This window comes from Rhinolophus sinicus, chromosome 18, assembly GCF_057876585.1.
Source record: "Rhinolophus sinicus isolate RSI-liver-muscle chromosome 18, RSI-T2T, whole genome shotgun sequence".
NCBI lineage: Eukaryota > Metazoa > Chordata > Mammalia > Chiroptera > Rhinolophidae > Rhinolophus > Rhinolophus sinicus.
This window is the reverse complement of record NC_142518.1, coordinates 26,583,003-26,607,141: the sequence shown is the minus strand read 5'-3', so window position 1 is coordinate 26,607,141 and position 24,139 is coordinate 26,583,003.

Sequence of the window (24,139 nt, the reverse complement as noted above, 5' to 3'; positions counted from 1 at the left end):
ACCTCAAACCATAAGATTTTTCTCAAAAATAATGAATAATATTTAGAACATGCAAAATACATTAACAGATAGGAGGCGTTTTATATATATATGCATATATATATTTATTATATTTATTTGTTATATATATGTATATATATTTATTATGTATATACATATATATATATATACATATTTATTTTAGATACATATTCATATTATTTATTTCTCCAAAAGTAAGACCTAGCTGGGTCATCAGCTCTAATGCGTCTTTTGGAGCAAAAACTAATATAAGACCCAGTCTTATTTTACTATAAGACCCGGTAATATAATATAATATAATACAAGACCTGGTCTTATATTAATTTTTGCTCCAAAAGATGCATTAGAGCTGATTGTCTGGGTAGGACTTATTTTTGGGGAGATATATATATATATATTTGTTTTTTTTTGGGGGGGAGTCATATATATATATATATATATATATATATATATATATATATATTTTTTAATTTGTTTATTGATTGATTGTGGTGACAGGACTCAATTTGTTTGGGTTAAGAAATAAGAAAATCAATTACATTATAGGTCATTTGGCAGGACACAGGCCCTTATGCTGATGATAAAAAATGGCACGAAACAAGACAGAGCAGTGACAACTACCTGGGGTGCCAAAAAAAATGTATACAATTGGACACTTTGGTCAACGTTACTTGGGCAGTAGTTCGCTGTAATCAGAAGTGTCTGGACGCTGATGGTAACCACTTTGAGCACCTCTTGTAATTGCAGAAGTCAAATGTGACTTGTATTCATCTTTTGTTATCGGTATATATTGAGTATTACAATTTTAATAGTTTTCTTACTTAAAAAGTGTATCCACTTTTTTGGCATTATCCATATTGGTCTGTATTATCCATATTGGTCTCCTTGCTTAAATTAAATGTCTCACTGATGGGTTTATGCTCAGAATGGTTACTACCCTCTGCAGTTAGTTCTAATCCATTAAGGAGAACATAATTATGTAGAAATCACGAAAAAATGGGAAAAAATGGCCATAACAATAAGGACGAAAAATCTGGATATTTTGAAGCATGTAGCTACAACACTGCTGCTCAGAGACATATCAATAATTGATCCATTCTAAATTTTGCATTGTAAGACAGTCACTATAAATTTCTAGGGCATCTAGAAACATGTGAAAAGCACAATAAGGAGGTAGAAAAATCACCTCACTCAGGTCGTGCGAAAGCGAAAAACAAAGAACAAAAATTGTCCTGCGTGTGCAGTACATCCAGCTTTATTTGTGAAACAAGGAAATAAAGGCTTATTTCTCTTTAAAAAAAATTGTCCTGTGTGAGCTGAACGTTCAAATCTAAGAAATAGTGTTACCACTACATCCAGTAATGGGTCAGGTTGCTTTTACTCATTATTTTATTTTATCATTTCTTAATTAATTAATCCAATCAATGTATTATACATCATACAAAAAATCTGAAATTTTAAGTGTGATAACTTGTTCAACCACAACCAGCACAGTGCCAAGCATGCAAAGAGATGCTTAATCAGTATACCTAGAAAGAATGAAAATCCTCAAGCACTTTGTTTCTGCAATAAGTGACAAGCAAGTAGGTGATGCCCTCAGTAATTGTTGAATATAAATTTGCCTTGGAGTACACTTAGGAAAAAAAAAGAGTTGGGTTTCTGGGGAATACTGGCATATATAATTAATTACTATTTCTAATCAGATTTTGTAAAACTCTTAAAGACACTTTTAAAAGAGAAACCATATGTTTGTTTGTTTTATGCTGTAGCAATCTTAGTCCTTATTTACTGGATAAAGCCATTAAATCTATATGTATGGAATTATTCAAAGTAAATTGTTTATTGTAAACAACAGGGTTTTTTAAATGGGTTAATCAGCTCCAAAGAAACACAGTTATGGGCATGAATGAGAGCTCTTCTCCTCCACTAATTGGTGAAATGTTCTGTATAACTTTCCCAGCTTGGTCAGATTGAAAACATTACCTTTGTAATCAGGATTGCGAAAATGAATTTCTACTTACTCAGTAGGCAGTAGATTGTACTATCCCACTTGTTTACTCTGAGAAATTTGCTTCTTGTATAGGAAATCGATTTTCTTTCATTTAGTTCTGTGTGTTCATCCGGACTACATAACACTTGGGGTTTTGCCCAGAGCCTTTGCTACTAGGAGTCTATTTTAGATGTTCTACATCACAAGTTTCTAGTGGAGGTGAAAATTAACTAAACATATTTCAGATATAGTCCACTTAAAATATAATAAATTAAGCTGATTTCATAATTTTTATGGGCCTTTAGACAAGTAAAAATTTCTGTATTCTTTCTTGGTTATAGAAAATCCATAGAGTTGAGAGTAATTGAGCTATTATATTTGTGTCCTTGTTAATTAATCATCCTATAATATCATTCTGCATGTAATTTGATGAAACAGAGCAAGCAAATAATTTCTATTAAAATAACACAGTTCCATCCTCTGTTGCCTCACTTGTGATTGCTTTTGACAGACACAATTAAGAAATTCAATCATCAGTTATAAGAGATTACAGTCAACAGAAGTCTTAAAATTCTGGATGACGCTCACAAAGGAAAACTCTCAATAAAGATCTAAAATGAAATATAGGAGTTTTCTGCAAGAATGCCATCACGATTATTTCTGGTAAGCTGAAAAAAATCATTAGTCTTATTTATCTTTAAATCTGATTGGAAACTCTGCTTGCAGTTAGTTAATTGGAGACTTAGAACACGGGCCCATATTTAGGGTCAAAAAGAGAGTAAGGAAAAACAAGCATCTCATCCTACTGAATATACAATTTAATTCAGGTGACATTAAGACTTTCTTTCAATTTTTGGGGTATCATCCTAATTTCAATAGATTTTACAGTGGTGGTAGTAGTAGTAGTAGTAGTAATAGTAGTAGTAGTAGTAATATTAGTAATATTAACATACTAATGTTAATATTTTAGAGATATGCTGAACATACTATTTTCTATGATAAGAGTGGCTATATTGACTCTTAGTCTTGCTCAGCTTCTCAGAGTAATGAACTAAGAGCTCAACCCTTGCTTTCTTTACTCCCCCACATTCATTTGTTTCTTCTCAATCCAATTCCAAGTTGACTTCCAGACTACCTTTCTACATACCCCAGGCCTTTCGAGAACACTGAGACAATTACAAATTAATTTCTTGAAATTAGGATCTGGTTTAATTTTGTATTTTCAATGAATGTCTTAATGTTTTTAGTGTCTTTGTGGTAATTTGGCTATGGCCACTGCTGGAAAATATATGACATAAGATTCAGTTTCTAATATAATAAGGTCTGCTTCCTTATGCCCTGGTATTTTTTTTGTTTCTTCGTTTTTAAAGAGAATGAAAAAGGCAAGTATGGCAAAATATTTGTATGGAAGAAACTAAAAAGAAGCAATAATTTTGTTTCATATGTACTTAATGGCTGAGCTCGTTCTTAATTAATATCCCTAATATACTATTAGGTGTTTGTTTAAAATTAGAAGCAGCTTTTATCTTTTATTTTGGTGTGTTTCTGCAAGTGTTAATTTTCAAAAGAGTCTCAAAAGAAATATGAAATAGACCCACTTCATTAATTTTCAATAAACATATTCCTAGGGGAATGAATGCAGTTATCAGGAATTCTATAATATCAGATCATATATGTCAAATGAATTCAAAATATGAAATAAAATTTGATTATTTTGCCCTGAACTCTGATAATCCTCTAATATTGAGTGAATCACTTAGAATTACCAAGTAATCCAAAAATGTCAACAGAATAATTAATAAAGATTTTAATTTTGTATAACTTTGGCTCTGAGAGTATAATAATGCAAACCTTATTTATATTGACACTGGTGGATTTAAAAAAATATACTTAATAGAAAATGGAATTTTCCTCATTAACTACATTTGGTGTGTAGGTTTCAGATGTATTTTTGGTGCATTTTAATGATTGAGTTTTTCTCATACAGTTACAATCACATGTTGCTCAGGTCCACAGTTATCTTAAGGTTTGACTAAGGTTGATGATCAAAATGGCTAACTCTCATCAGTGTCAGTTTATGCTGCTTGTTGGTTGGCAGCTCAGCTTGAGCTGTCAACAGAAGTGCCTACATGTAGTCTCTCTGTTATGCTTGTCCCAGGTGGTTGGATTTTCTACATGATGACTAGTTTCCCATAGAGTGTATATCCCAGGAGAACCAGGTGGAAGGTGCAGAGGCATTTTCTGACCTAGACTCACAAGTTAAGCAGCAGCACTTCAGCCACATTATATTGGTTACAATTAAGAAAGCGAATATAGAGCCCACCTTTCAATGAGAAAAGTATTAAAGAATGTGCAGGCATGCTCCAATGGAATATGTATGCTTATTTGAGTATCTTAAGTCTCTTCTAAGTCAATAAACTCTCTCCAGATTACTCCTGGATATTGTCACCGGTTGGAAGTCTTTCAGTGGCAAGGCTCAGATTATGGGAGGTAACATAACTGAGCTGCAAAAGGAAGAGGATTTACTTTCTCCTTACTGGTCAAATTTTTGGGGCAATCAGAAACTACTTGTTCCCCATGCTAAGTCTGTCTTTAAGTTTATTTTAGATGATCTAATGATATAAATACGCTACTGAATAGATCCAGCTTACTTTACAGCCCTGAGGAGGCTGTACCTAAGTAGGTATTAGAAAGCTCAAGTCACTCTGAAGACCTGAAAACTAGTGGGGAGTATATGAAATAGATACGGGATGGCGTGGGAAAATACGAGGCTAACCTAATCATATCCAGAATTTGATCAGCTTCCCCACGAACCAAATCAATATCTCCCTTTTCCTCAGGGATCAAGAATAATATAAGTTGTGATGAGGAAAAACCACCGTACTCTGGTGATTCCACATTTTCTTGTTTATTGGGCATGCAGGGAGGGGAAAGGAGGAGAAAAATTTGCATGCAAGCCTTGTGGTGGTGGCTAGTCTATCTCCTACATTAAATGATCTCTAAAACATCAGAGTTCCTGGGAGAGAAGGGTCCGAGGAAGGCTGTTTTAAAAAATACATTTCACTTTTATATGTTTTTATTATGAAAAAGGACCAAAGTTTGTCAAGGGATAATTTTAGGCATGATAATTCAGGGCTGCAAAGTATTCTGAAGACTTAAGTATAAACAGATAATGGAGTGCGAAGTATGAAAACAGCCCATTTACTATTTTTAATGATTTCCTTAAAAAGAAAAAGAACTGAAAATAATTTGTTTCCAGTAAAAGTCAGAGCATTGTCAAATTGAGGATATGAGCCTGCTTACGTGATTATTCATAATCACCACAGTTTTCTTGTTCCCTTGTCTTCCCTACTTATCGATCATGCAATAATAATAGTAAATCTTTGTCGCATGCCTACTAGATATTTAGCATACCAATTCAGACAATTAAGTTTGTGAACTTATCCTAGAAAAAGTGCTACATACCTCACTGCTAAATATCACTACAGTCACCTTCGAAGCACTCCCCTTGGGAAGCAACGCCAGTGCCTAGTCCACCCTTCAAAGCAATTTTGGAACTCTTTCTGGAATGGCCATCAGAGCTGTCGTCATATTACCCTTGATGTCCTGAATGTCATCAAAATGTCTTCCTTTCAATATTTCCTTTATCTTCGGGTAAAGAGAGAAGTCATTGGGGGCCAGATCAGGTGAGTAGGAAGGGTGTTCCAATACAGTTCTTTGTTTACTGGCTGAAAACTCCCTCACAGACAGTGCTGTGTGAGCTGGTGCATTGTCATGATGCAAGAGCCATGAATTGCTGGCGTAAAGTTCAGGTTGTCTAACTTTTTCATGCAGCCTTTTCAGCACTTCCAAATAGTAAACTTTGTTAACTGTTTGTGCAGTTGGTACAAATTCATAATGAATCATCCCTCTGGTATCAAAAAAAGTTAGCAACATCGCTGCAACAAGTTTGCGAACTTAATTGTCAGACCTCGTGTATATAATCATTTAATTTAATTTTATGATGATATTACAAAGTAGACATCATTCTCTCCAATTTACTTGAACAAAGATACACATACAAGCTCACATATTTATGCAATCATGGTGAAGAATGAAGTAAGTTACCAGACTTGGCAGGGTGTCCATTTAGGTACAATGCCTCAGCTCCACCCTCTCCTCTGTTAAAGAGAATCAGAGCCAGATGCTAGTTAAAGTGGTAAACACATTTTATTCAGAAACTATTACAATAGAGGAAAAGAGACTTCAACATAGAACTGAGCTCATTTGCAAACACAAGGACAAATGGGAATTTACAGACAAAGAGCAAGGCGCAGGGGTCAGTGGATGGAAAATTACTAGGAGACAACAAGGGGAGGGGAATTCTTGGTAAACTGACTTAACAGGATTCTTTCTGAAGGCATACCAAGGTGATCAGATATTAAGGGTGGGGGATCCTCCCTAAACTAACTTAGCAGGATTTTTGATTGGATTGGACTTGGCAAGGATGGATGTGGAAACCCAAGGTCAAGTCCTAGCTGAGAAGAGGGTACAGAGGAGACTATATGAAGTTTGGTCAAGGAAAGCTCCATTCTAACAGGGACACCTCTGTGTCTATCCCAACTCTAGCTTGGTGTTGTGTGAATTTCAGATTTAGGCCATTCTGATCTGTGGTAGACTAAAGAACAGATCTGCGGGGGCTGTATTTTCAAGACCAAAAGCACTGAGAAAGCTATTAAACATCCCTGTTTCATTAGCGTTATCTCCAGCATTAGCTTTGACAGATGCTGGCAGAATGGGTATCCTACTAGGCAGTATAATTTAAGGAATACTGCATGCAGGAAGAAATAATTTCTATAAATACCAGTCATCACACACCGAGGTCTGGAATTCTTCTGTCAGAGTGTCATCCTTTTGCATTAAAGTTTATTTTTAAAACCTGCTGCCCTACTCTCTTTCCCAATTGTCCCCTGCCACCCCCCCGCAAAAAAAAAAAGCACAAATCCTTAGTATTTAAACAGAAAAGCTCTATTTCCTCTGTTTCATTCATTGTGTTTCTATGTAACTTGTTGAAGCAAAGGAATCCAGACTAAAACCGTAAATCAATAAAATAGAAGAGTTACACATCACTAGGTAAAGACGGAGAATCTCCTGGAAGCCACGCCAACCCTAATTAAAATGAACTGTTGAGGCTATGTAAAAATAATCTTGGTGTGGATGTGTATAGAACTTTACAAGTTTGCAAAGGTTACCTAGTTGAGGCAGTGCTTAACAAAAGGGAAGAAAATGAGCTTTGGAACTAAGTCCAGTGGTTTTCAACCAGGGGCTATAACACCCCTCTTAGGGGCTATTTAAAAATCCATGGAGGAGTGTTTGGTTGGGTATTACAGACATTTAAAGACTCAGAGAAGGGGTACTGCCATCCCCAGGACCCCACAGATCTACTGTAGGGCAGGTACCTTCTCATTATTGCCACTCTACATGGTTCATTTTCCTCTTCACCCAACGCCAGCTTTGAAGCTCATGTCTCAGAATCTTCCACCTCTACTCTTCCTTGATATAGTCATTTTAAAGACACTGTAATAGCTCCCTCTTAGCAACTAGTTCAATGTCACTCTTTCCCACACCATCCCTGGTATGGTTCTCTATGACTTGAAATAAAGCATCCAGTACCATTGCTTCTTGGGTTGTTGTACTCTCTCCACATTTTCAACAGAAGATCAAGTCTAACTCCTCATCTCACAGAACTTGTGTCTATCACCTAGTGCAGTTCACCTCTCTTTTTCCCTTGAACAGCTGCCCTCACATCACCCTCAGAGCATCGCAGTTTCTTGGATTTCTTTGTTACTGGTCTCTCTTTCTCAGATTCCTTCAGTTAACATTTAAATACTGTAGTGCCCTGGGATATAATCTCAAACTTTTCTTCTACCCACACTCCCCCTTTCTATGTGATTTCAACAATCTAATGACTTTATCATCTATGCTCTGAAGAAACCAAAAATTGTATTTTCATTCGAAGCCTCTTTTCTAAATTCAGCCTCGTATAACCAATTATTTACTCAACATCACTATTTGTGTGCTAATATTCATCTTTATCCTAACATGCCCCCAAACAGATTTTTGAATTTCTCCCCAAAGTGGTTCTTTTTAAAGTCCTCACATCTCAGTAAATGGCAATTTTATTCTTACATTTTTTCAGTCCAACAAACTTCCAGAAAATTTTGATTCCTCTGTTTCTGTTGTACTCCTCATCTGATCCATTCGCAAATTTGTCAATGCAATCTACAACACATAAACAAAATCCAAGTGGTCTTCACCATTATTACTACTGCCATCTTGATCTAAGCCACCAACATATTCAGCCTGAATTACTGCAGTTTCTTTCCTGGTCTCTCTCTCTCTCTCTCTCTCTTTCTCTCTTCTACTTATAGTTTATTCTCAGAAAAGCCACTGATTCTTTTAAAGTATGAGTTTCCACCATTTATTTGACCAGTCCACCTCATGTATTCTTTTCTCCTGTGAGTTCCTAAAATCCTTATTTTCTGGAGCATTCATTTGGTTGTTGATATATGCTATCTTTTCAAATTATAATTGGTTTTGTTTTTATAGGTATTTGTCTCTATGGCTCATTTTCCCAAGTAGATTATAAGCTATTTCATACAGGAACCATTTGTTACACTTCTGTGCCCCATTAAGAATATGTCATAAACACAGGGACTCAGTATGTTTGCCAAATAAAAGAAATAACTGGAGGTAAAATATGCCCTTAATATTCTAGATGGAGATGCCTTAAGTTCTTGGATTTCTAATATTATGAGCATAACTCTAGCCTATCATTTTCTCCATAAAGGAGGGTAACATATAAGAAAAATTAAAATAAATCTCTTAAAACTCTCAATGATTCTGTAAGTATAGAATACATTTTCTGTAAATCTACTGAGATAAATTTTGCCTCTACCATACCCAATCTTATATTACAACTCTGCCAAGGTTAAAGATGAACTTAGCTGATTCTGACAAAGTGGAAGTAATAATGATGAAGAAATACCTGCTCAGGGGCTCAAATTGTATTTCTCTTGAAAGCTACACATTTCCTGAACCTCAATTAAAATGACTCTCCAATTTTCTCTAATGCCTTAAAAAAAAAATTGGATGAGTGTATTTTTCGTCGAGTATCCACTGAAGTCGTTTCAGAAAACCCTTTTCGTGTTTCCTCATCTAACCTATAGGAGGCCCATTCACATCATAAATCACACATTGAAACTATTGCTTCAACAGTGCATTCTCTAATGTAACCTGTCATTTTTTCCTTCTAAAAGTAATAAATTTTACCGATTGCTCCAATTTCTATCCTCTCTCACCAGCAGCAATGGCTGACATTTTTAATAACTTAATTTTTAATCTAATTTTCAGAGGAAAGCACTGATTTATAATTGCATATGGGATGACTAAGATAGAGCAATATTTTGCTAGGGATGCTCAAGGCCAGGCCAGGCTCAGTGACTTGTTACTTCTTCCCCAGTTTGTGTAATTCAGATCCGTGCCTCTGTGAAGTTACAAATCATTCTGCTAGTGCAATGTGCTTCTCATGAACGCTTGAGACTACACCAGCCATATCTGTCAGTGCCAGGGAACAAAGGTGTGTAATTGGGAAGTCAGTTTAAAAGCAGGCATGTAAAAAGATTTATCTCACAACGGAAATCTAGATCATTATATCAGCAAGTAATTGGGTCTGAACATTATAATGGCAAAACTATGATAATAGCTAATGGACTGGTAGCTGTCTGTGCGACAGGATTTTGTGCAAAGCCTAAATTTAAGATCACAACTTAGATATACATTTATAACACATCCATTTTTCTGAGTCTGGGCTCTTCCTGTTTCTTCTCTCTGGCTCTAAAAGGAGGGGATTCCTGAAGTGTGTCAGACTTGTCATCCTCTTCCCCTTCCCAGGCTGCTTGTGTCCGACTGGCATTCCTCTACCCACGGCCCTATGAGCTCTCTGAAGAGCCCTTTGTCTGCTCACGTTTCTGTCTTCCTCGTGGCCAACGGTACCCCTGCTTAGGCTTTCTCCTCACTTGACAGGGACTCAGGATTCCAGCGGAGCCTGAAGAAGCTTGCATATGTGCTTAATCACAGAGGAGACAGGAGCGGGACACTGTGCTATTGCTGTTAGGTAATGATTTCTCCCTAAGGAGTGATGACTCCTTTCACAAACAACAGGTGCTGTTGTGTGTCAAGGGCACGCAGCCACCATTCCTTAGGACGAAATCTCCCGATCCATCAGCCCCTCTCACTCACATCAAGAGAGCAGTACTTGCAGCTTCTTCCTGCATAGTGGACCCCCCTTCCCTATTTCCTAGGAAATACAGTTCTACGCTCCAGGCCCTGTCTGCTCTGCTCCCTCCTGGAAAAGTCTAAATCCTCCCTAATTCTGGTTGAAGTTTTCTCCCAAGTTCATTTAAAAGATTTGATTGCAATATGATGTGACAGAAGTTTAATAAATGATGGCTATTACTTTTATTATCCATGCATAGAGCCATCCATCAATGGTATCTTTTTTCTCAGTTCCAGGCGTAGCCTTAATGTTCTGCTTGGATTTTGTTTACAAAAACAGCAGAATGTACTAAAGAAGAACAAATTGCATCGCTTACTGACATCCATAAATATTTTTTCCGTGAAGATCCCAGATTTGGTTTCTGTGTCTCAACATTAAGAAATACAGAAGAGTGAGTCATAGTTTTGTAAAAACAGTTGCTCTTTAGAATTATACCAAATTTTAAACTTCAGCTGTAAATAACATAAAGCTTCCTTATTAACATGTTAATTTTTTAAACTTTTAATAAAGAAGCCTTATAATTCATGAACCTATTACAGCCCATGGGTATCTGAATGAAGTTCTCATATCTCTAAATCATTTGTCACTAATGCATCTGTTTTAGATATTTGGGACTTTTCAGTTCCTGTTTGGTTATTTTTCTTGGTTCTAGTTAAGATTTTTGTTTGTTTAAGTTTCTCGAATATTTTGCATATTTTTCTATTAGATTGTAAAAAGACTGGGAATTACAGATAATGAAGTCGGTTCAGAGACAGGAAACTTCCTACACTCTGATTATAAAAACATCTCAGCAAAATATTAGGAAGCATTAGGTTTCCCCAAGTCATAAACTCAATTCTTAATGACTAGATAATTAGAACCCAAAGAATACACATTACAACAGCACAATATATCCTGATTGATTGTCTATTACAACTTTAATAGAGCAATTCACTTATATTTTATATACCTTACATTTCAGAAATATATTTACGGTATTTTTTAAATGGTAAGCCGCCTTTAAATCGATAATTTAAAAACACTGCACTAGATTGAGCTTCATGAGAATGGAAACTGTCTTATTCATCTTAGTTATTTGATCATGCATCATTGCCTAGCACTGGTAATAACATGTTAAAACAATAGCAACATTGATCATGATGACCATGGTAATATTGGTTAATCCTTGACATTTTCCACATGTCAAGCACTGACCTGATGGCTATACAGGGGTTATTAAGTTCATTTAACAGATGAGAACACTGAGGTATAGAAAGGTTGAGTAAATGACCTAAAGTCATGCACCATATAGAATTAGGATGCCAGGCCAGGCCGTCCAGAGCCACAGTCCACTTTCAAACCTTCTGCCTCAATACTCAATACACATTTGCTGCCTGGATCACTGAGTCCCAACCTAAATGTGCCCTGTCTCCTTTTGTTTCACTGTTGGATTTGTTCTTGGGGTCTGCACTTTACCTTCTAACTGCATCTAACCTATCAGTTTGGATTTTAAATCCTCTCACATACAACCTCCTATGAACTCTGACTCTCCCCTGCTTTATTCTACCGAGGCGTTCCTCAACTTCTTTCACAGACTTCATCTCAAATGCAATCAACCTTGGCATGAAAATGGTCGCTGGTCACTTGAGTCTTAAATGTCACTCAATTCACTTCAGATCATTGCAACCCATCTTCAGGCCCAAGAATACTTGCCTGTAAAGTGATTTCATCTCAGCAAGTGAAAAGCTGAAGGGGAGTAAATATCACAATGGAATACTTGTAGAAACAAAAGACCTTTTTTTTGGTGTTGTCATTTTACATATAAATTTACAAATGACTGAATTTTCACTTGAATCATTTCAGTTCTTTTATAGGGGCTGCATTTTTTTCTTTATACACTATAAATATAAGATGTGGTTGAAATAATATTTAGGATTCCATTTTGTCACCTTGGGAAGAATGACACTCTTCAGTAGTTTAAAAATGCCTCCTGATTATTATTCTGTAAGCATTCCATAAAGTAACAGGTATCAGGCTCACAGCTACATGGCAGCATTTGTGTTTAACTGTTGTGCTATTGCAGCAGGATACAGCCTCTAGTCATCGAGGTGTCACAGAGAGAACAGGGTAATGATCAAATTTAATAGGGTAATATTTACACCTTTTTTCAGAAATGCTGAGCCCATTTCCCATAAACTTCCAGTTTTGGGTAAAACCTCAGGTTAGAGAACTTCCATTTGACACTGATGGAACTCTCCCCTTTGTGGGATTTAAAACCCAAATATAGAGGGTGCCCCAAAAATGTATACACATTTTAAGAAAGGAAAACCGTATTAAAATTGGAATACTCAATATATACCGATAACAAAAGATGAATGCAAGTCACGTTTGACTTCTGCGATTACAAGAGGTGCTCAAAGTGGTTACCATCAGCGTCCAGACACTTCTGATGACGGCAAACTACTGCTTGAACAACGTTGGCCAAAGTGTCCACTTGTATACATTTTTTTGGCATCCCCGGTATATGCAGAAACTACAAAGCAACATTAGTAGTACAGGTGAGTTTTATAGAAGCAGTAGTCAAGCATGATTGATGTCACTAAAGGCATTAAATGAACGAGGGAGAAAAGGTTTTGCCCAATGATCACAGATAAATAATAACAAGATTATCCTGCAAAAGTCAATTTATTTCAAATCCTGTCTTGTTTTATTTTTCTTTTGTTCAGCAAAGGAATTTTAATTACAGAATGTAACAAAAAGATTTTCAACAGCAGTGGATAGTAAGAAATTACTTCCCTTTACATTAAAGAAATGTGGAAAAAAACAAATAATGACCATAAAGTGACTTTGATATTAAAATAGTATTTTCCATAAGGTACATTTTCAAGGACTTTATTAAGTATATAGGTGGTTTGAGATAGAAATTTTGGAAACTTTTATTAAGGTATAGAGTATTGTAAACAAAAAATTGAGTCTGAAATGTTGAAGACAAATACAAGATGAAAAATGTTTTCGAATAATAAAATGCAAAATGAAGCATTCATATACAAGTCTGTTAAAACTATCATTTCATTAATAACAAAGGTGAATACAGTTTTACAAATTTCACAGGAAGGAAAAATTTCTCCATCAAATTTCACACATATATTCTACTAAGAACTTTCAGGTTAAAGACAATTTTCAAGTTATTTCTGAAAATATGCCTGTTGCCAGTGTCTATTTTCAGTAACACGGGCACAAAGAATATGTATCAAGACACAACTCTTGGTGCCAAAGTGATTACTAGACTTTTAAATCAGACACTGATTGGTCAGTACCATGGGCGGAAAAATGTAGTTACTTTTTAATGAACAAAGACAAATGTTGAATCTAGCCTGAGAAGATTATTTCTGTTTTTCATCTTGTAAGAGTTTTTACAACCCAGATAATAAAAATACAAAACTTCTGGAGCTTTGCTGCACATAGCCCTTTGCCTGCATGGATAATAGATTTAAAGTGATCGTGTTTTTGAATTTGCTTATGAAGAAATAAGGATGTATTTTCACTCTAAGGGGCTTAAATGACATGTTTAAAAAATAGATTTTCAAATTAAAGTCGTGTTCATTTTATCTAGCGTACACTGGACATTTCTAAAATTACATACTTAGGAGGTTTTATCAACAAAATCTGTGCTGGGTTTCCCAGTATTGATTTGACAATTAAATCACTGGCAGCAGAATTGAAGGTTTTATGTGAGAAAATAAGTTGGTATATAGTATAGACTGAGGACATGATTTTTGCAGTTAGTCTGAAGTGGTATAATTTGAAAAAACTTACATGGGGAATCACTATTTTGTTCATTCTATTTTTATTATGGAAAACTCCAAATATGCACAGAAATAGAATTGTTAATCTCCATGCACTCATCATCCAGTATGAACACTTATCCACTCATGGTCAGTCCTGCTTCATATATATGTCCACTCCCTTCCCCACCTTCCATATTATTTTGGAGAAAATACCAGATCACCTGAAAATATTTCCTATTAATCTCTAAAAGTCAAAAATAACCGTGATAGAACTACCACCTCTAAAAATTAATGATAATTCCTTAATATCAACACATACCAATATTCATTTCATGTTCAAATTTTCAATGGTTTTATAATTCTCATATTTTTAACCTTTATTTTAAAATAAGTATAGGCTCCAAGGAAATTTCAAAAATAGTAGAGTTCTGTAAACGCTTACCCTTATATTGTTCCCAGTGGTGACAAGTTATGTAATTGTAGTAGAATACCAAAACAAGGAAATTTACATTGGTAAAATACCATTAACTAGACTACAGGCTTAATTCCATTTTCACTATTTTCTGCATTCATGTGTGTATGTGTGTGCGTGTGTGTGTGTATTTTTAGCCAATTTGAACCCATATGTGGATTTGTTTAATAACAATTAAAATCAAGATGCAGAACTATTCCATCACCACAGAACTCCCTTGTGCTAAACTTTTAGAGTCCAATCCAACCTGATAACTTCTTGTTTATCTTTGGCAAACTTTTCACCTGTTCTCAATCTCAATATTCTTGTCACTTTGAGAAGGTCATATAAATAGAGTCACACAGTGTAACTTTTTGAGATTGGCTTTTTACACTAAGCATAATGTCCTTGAGATTCATCCAAGTTGTTGCATTATCAAAACCAAGAATCCCAAAGTCAGGGTTCAATCCTTGTCTGTCGCACTTAACAATACCATGCTGTCTCACAAGACAAATACCATCAGACGCATTAACAAGTTAAATCATTACCTAATGAATATTCTATATATAATAATCCTCATTTTAAATTGTTCATTTTTTAGTGTTAAATCAATTAAAATTTACAAACACTAGAGACCACAGATGATCATTGTGTTTTACTTGGGATAAAAAATGGTAATTTTTAAACTAGAGTTTAATTAAATATGACCATAAACAAATTTTAACAATTATATCAGTAAGCTCCATAATTTTCCTTTTAATTAAATCATATTAAGAAATTCTAACCTGCTCCCTACCCCTCTCCTTCTCCACTATTAATCAAGGAAAGGAGCATTAAATTTGAGGGACTAAAGTGAACTCATTCAGAAGGGACGTCAACATGGTGACATAAGATGCCCTGGCTTTTTGCCCTCCCCTTTAACAACAGAAGTTTGACATCCATTCACGAACAAAAGTTTCTCCATGGGACTTGTGGGATCCAGCACCATATGTCAAGGGATTCGGGAGGAGTCTCACCCATCTGTGCAATGGGTAATAGGCAGGCGGACCACCTACAGGCTGTGGAAACAGCAGAAGCCAATGAACTGGCCTGTGTCCCTCCTGCCAGTCGGAGGAAACTTGTCAAGTTCTGACTTGGACAAACACTGAGGGACTAAAGCCTTTGTAGAAGTAAGTCTAGTCTTCTCATCAGATCTTTATCCGTGACCATTTTACGTCTTTTGTCTTTAAGAAATAACTATTGTTTTACTCTAATGCTTTCCCGAGAGCTCTTGCAATCTGCTACAAGCCAGAATGCTTTGTCTTCATTCAACTGAAGGTACTGTCTGAGAGACCGACATGCGGGTCGGCCTGGGGGATCTCTGCTCCCGCTCCCCACATAAGAATGCAGGATGTGGCTAGGCCAAAAAGGAACACCCACGGAGCCATAAGTAGGGGAGTCATACCACTATAGTCTCACTGGAGGCTGGATTCACAGGACGTGCGACCTGCTGTTCGCTTTTCTGCCAACCAACCGACTCCACTCTCCAGCACAGCTGCGGCAGTTATATCAGTGGCCAATTGGCTAACCAGCCACAGCTGATGGTCAACTAGCCACAGCCGATGGCCATCTACTACCTGAGCCAGCACCTTTCCATATGAGGCCGACAGCTTTAAACTGCTCTCTGGGGGTCTGTCCCCACAGAGACCTATGCCAAGTACTATGCCAGGTGCTCTGGGGTACAGGCTTCTAACTGTATTAATAACTTTGAGATCATACCGTTGGACTGAGTAAGGATTTTTAGTGGTCTAGTTGAGAAAGCTGATGGGTTCATGAAACTGCTAAGCCAAGATCAAGTAGAACAAGAATTAGAGGGGACGGAATGACCTAAAGAAGAGTGATTACATAATTTTTATGGCTTTTTTTGTTAGGAACATTGTTGTTTCTTTAACACTGTATTTTCTGGGTTGAAGGAACTCCTTCTCTTTTCTTTATGTAAAATTCATAACAATTTAATAGATTGTACTTTTGTAAACAGAAATAAAACATTTATCTGTCTCCTGCCCAATCCCTCCAGAATTCAGAAATTATTATCGAATATTCTTACTTATGTCAATATAATCATTTACATAGATTCTATTACAGTCTATATTCCTTATAATTGGAAACATTGGTTACATAACCACAGCTTTGACTGGAGTGTCATATTTGAGAATAATGTGCATAGATTCAGATATAACCAGACAAGTTTTAAGAAATTGAGGTTGGCTTTATGGAGCCATTACAGAGTTCAGATGAATAGGAAAGGTGACTTCCTGGCAAGCCCAGGGAACTTAAGATATTTTGAGACCTGGAAAAGAGAGCAATTCACCCAACTCTATAGGTACTTGAGTTGAATTCTGATGGTGAGTTTTTGGCTTTGCTTTCTAGCCTTAAGAGACTTAAAAGTCAAATCAGATTCTTTAGAAAAAGTTCCAGCGAAGCAAACTTATAAAAGGGCTAAGAGGTCAATTATTTTGCTGCACTCATGTAAATGATCAGGCCAAATTTAATGAGACTAGATTTATTTTATAAATAAGAATTATCTTACTTTGATTATCTTTGATTAAAATGGGGGTGATTTTAGAGAGACATTTTATGTTTCAGTAGAAAACTATAACCCGCTTTTGTGCTTTTGTGGGTTTTCAGATTCTAGTCCTGCTCATTGTCTTTCACCTCTTTGTAAACTGGATCCTGCCATCTTATGCATTTTGTCAGTAATAAATGATTTTAATTTTTCGTCCTACCCTCCTGGCATCACTAAAAACTAAAACCTGACTGCCCAGATCCTTCCTGAAACTCTAGATGGTCGTGTTGCTGCCTTTTTCCTGAATCCTGCAAGCTGAAGCTAGATGACTTGATATAAACTTCAAATATAAACTTCAAATGTCTTACTGTTGCCGGTTGTGATGCTGTTCCTCGGCTCTTGTCTTCTCAACGGAAAGAATTCAGTCGAGAGACAGCGTTTTTGTGCAGGTATAAGGTAGTTGTGGGGACAGAGCCCCAAAAAGTAGTTTACAGGCTCTCGGCCTCACGTGGAGGGGTGCTGGCTCGGGTGGTGAATGGCCGTCGGCTGTGGCTGATTGGTCGTCAGCTGTGGCCGGTTAGCCGATTGGCCACTGGTATAACTGCTGCGGCTACGAAGGATTGCCAAGGATTGCCGAGGAGCCGAGTAGAGCAGAGCCGAAGAGAGCGGAAGAGGAGAGCAGAGAGAGAGGAACAGAGGAGAGAGTGGAGAAGTGTCATCGGTCGGTCGGTTGGCGGAAAAGCGGACGGCAGGTCGGCGTCCGGTGGGACCAGCCTCCAGCGAGACCGTGGTGGTATGGCTCCCCTACCTATGGCTCCGTGGGTGTTCCTTTTCGGCCTCACCATATCCTGCGTTCTTGTGTGGGGAGCGGGAGCAGAGACCCCGCAGGCCGCCCCGCCTGAAAGATGGCGCGGCGAGAAGGCCTCAGTGCACGACAGATGGCGCAGCGAGCAGGGTCTCCCGCACGACAAATGGCACAGCGAGCAGGGTCTCCCGCACGACAAATGGCGCAGTGAGCAGGGTCTCCCGCACGACAGTAGTAAATTTATTAGTAAAGGTGGATACACTCCACGATGTGGAGCAGACCAATCCCAAGAGAGGGAAAGGCCTCTCCTTACATTGTATGAAGGTTTTTATCTCTATAGGTAGAATTGCGTCCCCCTCTCCCTTCTCTCTATTTCTTCCTCTCCTGCTGAGATGCCCAGTCATCCCTTTGGGTTCTCAAGGTAGTTTCTGTCAATTTTCTTTTTAAACACTTGATCTTAGCCAAAAGGCCGAGAAGTGATTACTTTTTTTCTTTTTAGGATTTGTTGAGAAGCTCACTAAAATGGTCCAGATAAACAGGATGTATACTCTGATAAGTGGGATGTCTTTCTCACTTCTGTGGCTTTGTAGGGACGGAATCCCAGAGAGCACTTTCCAGGCTCTAGGGCTCATGTGGAAAGGTGCTGGCTGTTATTAGATAGCCATCAGCTGTAACTAGTTGGCCATCAGCTGTAACCGGTTAGCCATTAGCCACTGATATAACTGCCGTGGCTACGCTGGCAAGGGGTTGGCAGAAAAGTGGGTGGCAGGTTGCGGATCTTGCTTCTTGTATCTCCAACCCAGCCGCCAGTGAGAATATAGTAGTATGAACCCTCTATCCATGGCTCCATTGGTGTTCCTTTTCGGCCTCACCATATTGTGTCCACCCGCTGAGAGCTGGACCAGAGACCCTGCATTACAGGCTTCTAACACATCCCTTTGATTTAGGGGTATGTATCAGCATGGAATCCTGCTGGGCTAGTAAGGCATCAGTGTCCTAAGTGAGGGCAGCTGCAAGGGGTCTTGACATAAGTAGAAGTGACTTAGGATCCTGATGTATTTTCCCGGGGTGATCCTGCCGTTACTGAAGAATGGAAACGCGGATCCCGAGAGGCAATGTTTAGGCAGAAGCATTTTTGTTGCAAAAGCGTAAGACAAAAAGCGTAAGAGACAAGCTCTCCTTGCAGGTTCGCAGAGAGGGGAGATTGGAATGAAATGCCCCCGAGGACCATCAGGTTGGTGTGGGGACAGAGCCAGGAGTGCAGTTTCCAGGTTCTCGGCCTCACGTGGAAAGGTGCTAGCTCAGGTAGTAAATGGCCATCAACTGTGATTCGATGGCCATCAGCTGTAACCAGTGAGCCATTGGCCACTAATATAACTGCTGTGGCTACGCTAGCAGAAAATGGGGGCTAGCAAGAAGATGTTGGCTGAGCTAGCAAGCGCGGATTATAGTTAGCAGATTGCAGTTAGCAAGTGAGGTTGGTTGGCAGAGACAAGTAGACGGCAGGTTGCGGATCGTGTGGCTCCTGCTTCCTGTGTCTCCAACCCAGCCACCAGCGAGACTATAGTGGTATGACTCCCCTATCTATGGCTCCGTGGGTGTTCCTTTTTGGCCTCACCATGTCCTGTGTTCTTATGTGGGGAGTGGGACCAGAGACCCCCGCATGACACCCTGCATGACAGTTGGGCAAAAGAAAGATAAGGTAGAAGTGTAAGCTAGAAAAGTGGGTTTAGAGGTGGCTAGAGGAGTGTGGGCACCGCTTGTGGAGGCTTGGCAGTGGCTGCAGTAGCCGGGCGTAGGCTGGAGCTCAGGAGCTGCGCTCTTGAGAACCCTTCTCTTAGCTGCTGCTGCAGTGCTGAGTTGGGGGTGGGGGTGGGGGAGGCGGAGGGGGTGTGGTGGGGGGCGGAGCCAGGCAGCAGAGAAGTGGCGGCCTGCTCCTGGCTGGCTCACCAAAATATGCTACTGGAGAGTGGGTGCTTCTCAGTGCGATATCCAGGTTCTTGGCGTCTCAAGCAAAGAATTGAACGACATACCGAGGTAAAGTAGTGAAAAAGCAGTTTATTAGAAAAAAAAGTACACTTCAAAGAGCTAAAAGTGGGCCCAAGCAGAAAGCAGTGGCTCAAGGCCATTATTAGAAGAGAAAGTACACTCCAAAGGGTTTGGAGCCCGCAGAGCAAAGGCCAGGCTGAAAAAGGCGTGACTCGCACGGGCCTGAGGGTCTTATCTGGGATGGGCTGTTCCTTTCCAGGTGTGGGAACATCTTGGTTGATACCTGTGATTGACAAGGGGCTATTACCGTGTCTCTTCAGACTGTGCATGTTCTCTGCAGTTTGAAATTGTTAACTATGGGTGGCCCTTCCCCACCTACACCTGAGGTGATAATTTTGGCCGGCTCTGCAGCTTGAATCTCTTTGTTAGCTGTTAAAGTTACTTCCTCTGGCTTTGTTATGGTCTCCGCCTTAATCCCCTCCACTGTGGCCATGTCCCTGACTGCCTATTGTTTTTCTATCTCAGGAGCTGAAGAAAGTGGTTTCCTAACCAGGCTAGGTCTGTCTACCTACCCTGTCTTTACCACCACAACAATGTGGGCCTTTCATGAAGTTCACTAGCTCACTCACACCTTCCATGTTCTGCTCTGGGACATAACCAAGACACTAAGGTTTCACTCCACCATCTAAAGACATTTCAAACCCAACATCTAGAAATCTTGATTGGCTTCCCTCTGGGCTCAGAAACTTGGTTTATAGTCTATTCTAACCATTAATCTTTGTTTTCTTTTTGTTTCCTTGTTCCAATTTCTGCTTATCTTTTCCTTTGCAGATCTGTTACTTCCCAATTTCTAATCCAAGTCTTCTCTCCACCAAAATCAATTCAGCAACTTGTTTGTGAAACTTAAAGAAGTTTCAGATGGAGGATATGTAGGGATTAATCGTCCACCAAAGTGGTACAAAATTACTTTAAACTGAAAATATCTAAACACTCAGTAGCCGCAAAAAAAGCATCATCTATATTTAAGCAGTCTCCCCCACATACAGATGCTATTGACCACCCTCCACCCTCCAAGAGAGTTTCCTGATTGGGAAAGAACTGACTTAGCCCTGAGAAATGTGAATTAAGCTGTCCAGTTAGCATCAAAAAGCCCAGTAGAACCTTTCATGTTTTTCCAAGGAAGTCCAACCAGAGCCTTTTGTTAAATTAGCATATGTACCTTTATCTCTGGCTATTTATCAAATTACTCATTACTAGTAACATGTAAATGAGCCTTGTCTTTTCTCCTGTTAATCTGTCTATTGTCAGTTTATTCTCAGGCTCCCAACCATTTGAGCCAAAGATGGTGGAGGAAAATATTTCCTATTCCAAAATACATGTAGTAGTAATTGTTTTTATTTATGCAGTTGACCCTCGAACAGTAAGGGTTTGAACTGCGTAGGTCCACTTATACATGATTTTTTTTTTTTAATAAATACTGTAAATATATTTTCTCTTTATTATTTTCTCAATGTTGATGAAAAAACATCCAGCCTAAGAGAAAGCTTATAAGACTGTATTTGAACCAAACTGATGACAGTTGCTGGGAAGCAAAATCTCAATGGATTGAGTAAATGATCTGCAAAATGGCGGTTTGCAGCTTATTTTATGCGTAGACTCAAAGGAGGAGGTTACATGAAATCCATTGGTGGTAGAGTAAGGGGGTGGGAGAAAGCAAAGCAGGGGAAATCTCTGGGATTGGATAAAAGTAAATTGGAGAAACAGGTACTTCTTTTACATAGGATAGTTAATAGTTCACTTTTTACAGCACATAGAGGTGGTAATCAGGGGACAAGAATAATAATGACGGATTCTGTAATTTCCTGCTCTGGTTCAGAAAAAGGGACTACTGACATTCCAAGGGCATATTATCCTAGATGCAAAAAGACAGTAGGCTCACTTAACGTAAAAATTGAGCTTATGAAGGAAGCTTCAGGCTAAAGATGTGACTTCCCGCCATGGCCCACCTTAGTTAAGAATTTTTATGTTCACGCCAAACTATGTGGTTATTTTCAGTCTCCTGAGCTTGTCAGGTGTAACCTGTGGCCCCTGTTCCGTCCACATTAATAACATTTTCTTTTCTCTAGCTTTATTGTAAGAATACAACATGTAATACATATAACATAAAATATGTGTTAATCGACAGTTTATGTTCTTGTTAAGGCTACTGGTCGACAGGAGGCTAAGTTTTGGTGGGAGTCGAATGTTATATGTGGATTTTATTTATTTTCTTTTTTTTTAAAGATTTTATTGGGGAAGGGGAACAAGACTTTATTGGGGAACAGTGTGTATTTCCAGGCCTTTTTTCCAAGTCAAGTTGTTGTTCTTTCAGTCTTAGTTATGGAGGGCGCAGCTCAGCTCCAGGTCCAGTTGCCGTTGCTAGTTGCAGGGGGCACAGCCCACCATCCCTTGTGGGAGTTGAGGAATTGAACTGGCAATCTTTGTGGTTGAGAGGATGCGCTCCAACCAACTGAGCCATCTGGGAGCTCGGCGGCAGCTCAGCTCAAGGTGCCAGGTTCAATCTTAATTGCAGGGGGTGCAACCCACCATCCCTTATGTGACTCGAGGAATCCAACTGGCAACATTGTGGTTGAGAACCCACTGGCTCATGTGGGAATTGAACCGGCAGCCTTTGGAATTAGGAGCACGGAGCTCCTACTTCCTGAGCCACCTGGCTGGCCCTATATGTGGATTTTTGACTGCAGAGGAAGTGGTTTCAATGCCCTTAACCCCTGCGTTGTTCAAGGGTCAACTGTAGTTTGAATAAGGAATGTTGAATATCAGCATAAGAACTTTTAATTTTTTTTGGGGGGGTGGTAGATTTATAAAAGTAAGGAGTGGCTGGCAGTGTGAGTGTGTGAGTGAGAGAGTGAGACGTTCACAGTGTGTTGCCTGGGCCCCAGAACAGTGGACAGGCCAGAGGATCTGAAGCTCTGCTGAAGCTTTGCTTGTTGCCACAGGCATGTCTGAAAATCCCAAGTGACAAGTCTTTATCTTCTGTCTCACTGACCCCTCCTCCAAAAGCTGAGAAGAACAAAGGGCATAATAGAGGCAAAAGAGGTCAAGTCAGTGTATGTATTTGTTTACCACACTTCTATATGACACAATTTGTTTATATATTCCCTGCCCCTTTTCCTCTCCTGTAGTCATTTTGCTCCAGGGCCAGGGCTAAAGCAAATGGAAATTACGTGGTGATACCGTTCCAAGAACATAAAACAGGAACCCCCAGAATGGGAATATCATTCTGCCCTCAGTTCTCTGGCAACAGGCTGCCTGGCCATCACTGCCAGCAGTTGTATGGCCAACTGAAATCTCAGAGGGCTTGGAGAAGCATTTATGAGTAATAGGATTACATTTGAACCCCTACAGGTGAAGTGTTGGGGAAGGTGAGTTTCTTTGATAACAAGCTGAAAGGAGTATGGGCTGTTTACTTATTTTTTTTTAAATGTATTTATTTTAAATAAAGTAAGCCATGTATTTTTCATTAGCATACAGTGCATTGGATTATAGACATGATCGACTTTCTACTAACTTATTTTGTGACTCCCATTGTAAATCATTCCTTCGAATAATATAAGAAAATGAAATACTCTTTATCTATTTTGTTTTCCATTTTATGCCTGGCATCATCTGGCACATAGTAGATAGATAGATAGATGGATGGATGGATGGATGGATGGATGGATGGATGGATGGATGGATAGATAGATAGATAGATAGATAGATAGATAATAGATAGATATAGAGATATAGAGAAATAGATATATAGATATAAAATTATTATCTATAAAATATACATTCTTTTATTGCAAAATTAGTTGAAAATCGAAATGCACATAATTAGGGTTTTAAAACTAGTGTGTGTGTATATATATATATATATATATATATATATATATATATGTATATGTATGTATGTTATTATTTCTAATGAGCATTTGAAGATATTTATTTTCACATAATAATCCCAAGAAGTATATTATTCAAATTTATCAGGAAATATTCTATGTAGTAACATCATTTATGTTAAGCTATTTAAGCTAATCTATTAAAATTTTTAGGCATCCACAATTTCATACACATAATGTTCTCACTTTAAAATTATAGAAAATAGAAATTTGCATTTGAGAATTTGTTCTATAGACGCTAGTACCATTACATGTAATCCTTTTTAAAAATAATTGACATTTTTTGGTAATTGCTCATTGTGAAATA